This window comes from Dermacentor silvarum, chromosome 5 (genome assembly GCF_013339745.2).
Source record: "Dermacentor silvarum isolate Dsil-2018 chromosome 5, BIME_Dsil_1.4, whole genome shotgun sequence".
In the NCBI taxonomy this organism is placed as follows: Eukaryota; Metazoa; Arthropoda; class Arachnida; order Ixodida; family Ixodidae; genus Dermacentor; species Dermacentor silvarum.
Window position 1 is genome coordinate 38,415,034 of NC_051158.1, and position 6,254 is coordinate 38,421,287.

Below are 6,254 nucleotides of genomic sequence, written 5' to 3' on the forward strand. Positions count from 1 at the left end.
GAAGAAAGGTCCACATTCTCATCTGCATCAGTTTAAGCTGGGGATGAGAGAACACAGCTTTTATATAACGTAAAATAATATGAAATACACCAGTGAGTGTTAAATTTGGCTTATTTGTCTGCTTCTCTCTCTGACTTTAAGCAAATTCAGAACCATCTCATGTGGAAGCTACCTGATACAGCATCTATATTGAAAAGCCAGGAGCGCTGTCAAATGCTGCCGGACTTCTTGACACAGCAGTACATCTACAGAGGCCCCGCCCTTATAACTTTGCCTTCATTGCCGCAGAAAGTTGGCTGCAATTATATTCTTGACATTCCCAAATTCTGTAATGGCATCATTTTGAGCCAATGGGAGGCTGTAGTAACCCTCTGGACCTATCGGAGCAGACAAGATGGCGAATTTGACGACATGGCAGGATTTGACAATGTTTGCAGTAACATAGCTTCTCTGAAATAGCTCCACTTACCTCTTTGTTCATTTCAAGGTTCTTGCACTTGCCTACGTTTTTGAGTTCCGTGTGCTAGTGCATTTGGCGTTTGCAGAAGCATGCCAAGTCTGCCGCTGAGGTATCCTGTTTAGCTGTTGCATATTATCTCCCTCGCGCATGTTTGCGACATACACGCGGTTTCATTGCAATTTATATTCTGGGAATATGCGAGTTTTGTAGACAATTGGTATGCTATGCGGGGCAAAGGAGTATTCATGAGGCATTTATCCGAGGCTAGCAGCCTAGGGTGACGCAGTCCCAGCTTTCTGAGCAGTTTAGCTCAGCAATGCGTTAAAAAAAATGTTTTTTTTTTCCTTAGCATTGCTTAGTAGAGGATTGCCGACATAATATTTGCGACCCATTTTTTTTTTAATTTTTCAGTTTCGGTTTACTTTTTAAGGAGGTCGTGACGTCACAACGCAGAATGTAGTCACGTGGGAGCAGTGAACTTCATTGCGATGTTTCGACACTCGCTCCGGCCGGCTCGGCCGTCTATGCTGCCACACCAGGCCTGGCATCGAATAGCAGCTGAGGAGGTGACCAAGCAAGTGCCAAAACGTCGCGATATCCTGCTCCCATGTCAACACCTTCGTCATGGCGCCACGACAGAGTAACCTGAGAAATGAAACCGGAACTGGCCGTAAAGAAGCTATGGTATTAAATATTTATTGCACTATGAGGACTGCTAGTCTTTTTTTGCATGGTTTTGAGGTCCAGGACCTTCATTTAACGCAAGAAATGAGTCGAAAATATGCCAGTAATCCTGTAAGCGCATCTGTGGCGCCATGTTTCTCCTTTCTTTGTGAGCGAAGGCTTCCAGGAGAGAGATTTGTTCACAGTAACCGAGCCGTTCAGCGTTTGCAAGTCGTGGCCTCGGACCCAGAGGGAGGGCAGCCTGCGTAAAGCGAGTGCTCGCGACCTCATTCTGGGTTATCAGAATCTCGTACGTCGGTTGGCCTCTGTCCAAGAACGAAAGGGCTGGTCACTGATAAGCGGCAACTCCCGGAGGCTCGACACTTGCGCGTTCCATCTCCCGCTTGCATTAATCATTGATCTCTGAAGCACGCTTCTACCGGACTTATTGTTCTCTCACTTCCACACACACGTGAACCTCGATGGGAGTGATGAGCCTCTGGCCGAAACCCTTTTTTTCGATATATTTGGGTGTCCTTCGCGTTAGCTTTGTTCCTACGTTAGGGAGGTTTACGATAGGGGTCTTATGGTACCCCAAGAAGCGACCGCTTTGCGTTTGCGGTCTGCCCCGCCGGGAAGGTGCTTTAAAGGTACCACGAAACGATTTTGACGAATTTGTACAAACGTACTGAGTCGTTAAAGTATCGATAGGTCCTTCTGATCATTAAGTGACGCGCATTTAAGCGCTCCGCGTTGATCGTGTAATTTATTATGTTTTAAAAATGGACATCGCTACCGATCGCAGCGGCGCCGCTATCCGAATTTTCAGTCGCCCACTGTAAGAGCCGCACCCCCAATAAATGGCAGCCCGAAATTTGGAAAAAAAAAGAAAATTCAAACGAAGAAACGCGAATTTTCGCGCGCTGCGTATTTCGCATGCCGCTACTAGATGGCGAGAGCCTGGTTGGGCACTAGAGTTTCCTTTGGGGAGCCTATACAGTAACTCTAGTGTGCACGAGATCCGGGATTTGCACAAGTTGACCATTTTGACCAAAAGGTTCGATCCCGTGTAAGGGCTGCACCTCGTCGAAATTAAAAAAAAAAAAAAAAAAAAAAAAAAACGTGCGGCCCTTACACGAGTATATACGGTAGTTAGCCAAATTTAAGTCAGTTTGCGTTATCGTTAATTTTTCCAACTTTATGGTGAAGAAATGTTCGCAATAGTTGGAATGTTGGTTAAGTTGTTTTCATAAAGAATGTAACGGGAAGAGAATACACAACGACAACTTATCACTACACTGAAATGCTTCCGGCACGCAGCAAGTGTCGTCTGTTTCTGCTACAACATTCTCCTTGTTGATGCGAGCTGCGCGGTCAGTGTTGGTCTCTAGCTTTCTTTTCAGGAGCACCATGGATCGCCCTTGTTACGTGGGCTGCAAATCTAGCGATCGGCGACATGTCAAGCCTCAGCATGCGAGCGGAGTGGGTGCAGCACATCGGGCTGTCGGTATCCGATCGGCGCCAGCATCTACGCGTTTGCGACCGTCACTTCACACAGGAGGATTACTATATACCACAAGAGAGTTTAGCGTGTCCGGTATTCAGGTGAACGCAAACGCAAGCGGACTGGGTGTTTTACAGCATGGGTGAGGCGCAAACGCGAACGGCCTGGCCTTCGAACGGCCTTTAGGACGGCCTGCACGGTGCCGCCACCTGGTGGCACAAAGCCCATCCACACAAACAAAGAGCTAATTGGCAGCTAACGCAAGTGCATTCCACTTTGCTGATGGTGTAAATTTTCGGCAGGAATGTAATCGTGACCACGTCATTTTAAATATATTACACTTGATTACAGGAATAGTAGCTCTGTGTTTGGCTGGTTAAGCTCGGCGCCACCAGGACGCTGCACCGTGCAGGCCGCTCACGTTTACGCTAAAGCCCCCATCCCCGCGCCACCGCCGCTGGTCGGCAAAAATGTGTATGGCGTGGTTACGCTACCGCCCCTTCATCACAGAGGTAGTAAGTAGTATTTAGGGGCTTTAGATTATGCCTCCGCCCATCCGTCAAAACGCCCAGCTCGCCTGCGGTTACCGGAGTACTGGACCACGGCCGCTCGATGACCTCGTGCGTTTCATCGAGCGGCCGTGACTGGACATGCTCGGCGCTGCGACAGAACACTCGCAATGCACGCTGCTTGGATAGCTCTCGCGGGGGATCGACCAACGTTTGGATCGACGGCCAGGCAGATAGCAAAGATAGAGTGTACTAGAATATAGTTCTAGTACACTCTAGAAGAGAGGTTGAAGAGACTTCGCGCGGTGTCTCCAAGACAACCGGAAGTAGACGACGCGACGTCACATAATGACGCAGAGCCCGGCTTGCGTTAACGTCACGCGACTGCAGCGCCCTTCCTGCAAGTGGAAGGAAAATGAATACATGATGACAGAGAAAAAAAAATAATGCCATCCGTAATATTTCACAGGATGAAAAGTATACCCGAGAGTTTATTATTTGAATGAGGAGGCGTTGACGCGTGTTTAAAATGTTCACGGTGACGTTGAGACGACGCAAATCAGGCTTGGGGCGTTTGGGTCACCAACGCTATTTTTCAAATGTAGCGTTGGGGCATTTGTTGTGGACCTGCCATGTAGACTTCGTCTACTCTTTACCATTCATCCTGTGAATGGCAGACCGTTATGCAGATTGGCCGAATGGTAGATTCATTATTTTGGGACGTCACAGATTTCGTCCGTGCGCTCGCTCGTCTGTTCTGCGAATCCACGCAAATCGGAAACCCACGTACGCTATTCAGTGCGCAATTCCGTCGATGGCGTGTTGATGCGTGGTGGAAAGAAGAAAGATTCAGGCGTTACACTTCATTTTTGCAATAAACTTTTATTAGAGTACAGCTGCGTATGTTCCGTTCGGAGCAACTATAACCGACACAAATCGTGATAAGGTGTTTAATGCGAAATTTTCGGAACTGCGGAGTCATGACGTCGTCGCTGCCAAATTGAGAGAGCACGTTTATTTCGTAAAACACTGCAGTCGACACGACGTCATGTGCGATCGACGCGTCATGGGCGTGGAACAATTAGCATTCTAGGCGACCGAGTCAACTTCAGTTCACTGCGATTCAGTGGCGTAGCTATGGGTTGGGGGCAAACTAGGCACGTGCCTCGTCCCCCCCCCCCCCCCCCCCCCACTCCCCGAATTTCTTAGTTTATATATGAGGTCACCCCAGCCTCCCTCCTCTTCCCGTACCCTATCCGTATCCGGTCAAATTCATGCCCCTCCCCCGAAAAAAAAGTTGCTGACTACGCCACTGCTTCGGTTTTTGTTCAATGGTGACATCATCTTGCTACTTGCACACGAAGTTCGATTCAAGGCCTAAGGAGTGAGGCTGGACAAGGTGCCTATTTAGGGCGGACAGACGTGAAATGGGCGCATTTTTGTATCGCAAGGCGGCCTTTTCATCCCTGCAGCGTTAGCGGTATAGCTACATGGAGCGCGCATTTCCGGCGTATTTTAGGCGTCAGCGAGTTCGCATCGCGTAGTATATGATATCCGCGCCGTTTATCGTCACTGAAATGCGCACCACGAGCCGTCTGCAACCTTTGATCACTATAGATATATGGAACAGCTTTGCGTTCGGGAATTACAGCGCTGTCATTCTTCACCGAAAAAATGGGCGAGCTAGTGCGGGGCGACGGTACGCTGAATGCACGCCGGAAATGCGCGTCATGTGGTCACTATAAATGTTTCTGCGGTTACTGTGTCAACCGGTCGGTGAAAGTGATGTAACCGGGTTCTCAGATAAGCGACGCTATTGCGTATGCACCACATATTGCCACTCATTTCGAGATGTGTGCTTATATATCTATACTATATAGGCTTATGATGCCCTGAATGTCGAAGCGAAGTTACCGCAACGTCCGCATAAAATTCCCATTGTGGGGTATAGTTATAGAAGTCGGAGTACATCTGCAGCACCGCCAGCGAAATTTTTGCGCATGCGCGGTTTCTTCGAGCACGGAAACGGTTCGTAGCAACCTCCTATACACTGTAAATTAATTTACACCCTTAAAAGTGAAAAAGGGTGTAAATGTGTATATAACATGCACCATAACGCTGGGTGTTAGGGTACGAGTTAGAGACACATTTACACCCTTTTTTCGCTTTTAAGGGTGCAAGTTATTTTACAGTGTGATCGCAGTTAGCCCGCAACGGTAAAGGTGCATATCGTACAGTCTAGCACCGATGGCCCTTATCTATATATCTATAACTGCGTGGACGCTGTTTCGCGTCGTTTGTGTCCCACAATGCATGATGCACTGATAATTATGGAGTAGTTACAACAATATCCGTCAGTGTAACATTAAGCCCAACTTCTCAAGGGATAACGGTAAAACATCAAAATCGTGCTTCCGCACTCTTAAAAATCTGTGCGACGAAAGAAGTACGCGATAAATGCTTCGCCCCTTATACTTTGAGGCATGCCGCCTAAGAGCTAGGCCTAAAAGACTGCTTGCAGAAGTGACGGTGCTGTGAACACTGTATATTCGCAGTCGTCCAACACGCTTTCTCGCTTATACAGTCCTATATAAAGGAACAGCCAATGCATGGTGTCGTCAGAAGACTAAACGCAAACGGGCGCTGTGCTTGTGTTATAAACCCGTTAATTTGTTCGGTTTACCTGATGTCGGTGCACGCGCGCTTGCTCGCTAAGCCTTCTAAACGGCGCACGAGTTCGTACGTGTTTGTGTGTGTGCTTTTCTAGAGCGTGTTCGCTACCAAATGGTTCACTATATCCTATAATTGGCCTTTCGCTTCGTGAACGCGTCTACGTATGCCCAGGTGGTGCCGTATGTTATATTACATGTGCTTACTGTTTAAGTAGAAATCGTACGATCGAACGCCCGATATATAGCAGACGTCACCTTCAAGTAGTTGCCAGCTTGACGGCACCGCGTTAGCACAGTGAAGTGCCGACGATTAAAAGGACAATATAAAGCGAAACGCAATAGACTGATAAAGTATCCTTTCAAAACTCTATCTCCGTTAATTTCGTTATGTGGTGATTACAAAAAATGTAGGGGTACGCGAATATCGAAATTGTCGAATAATAATC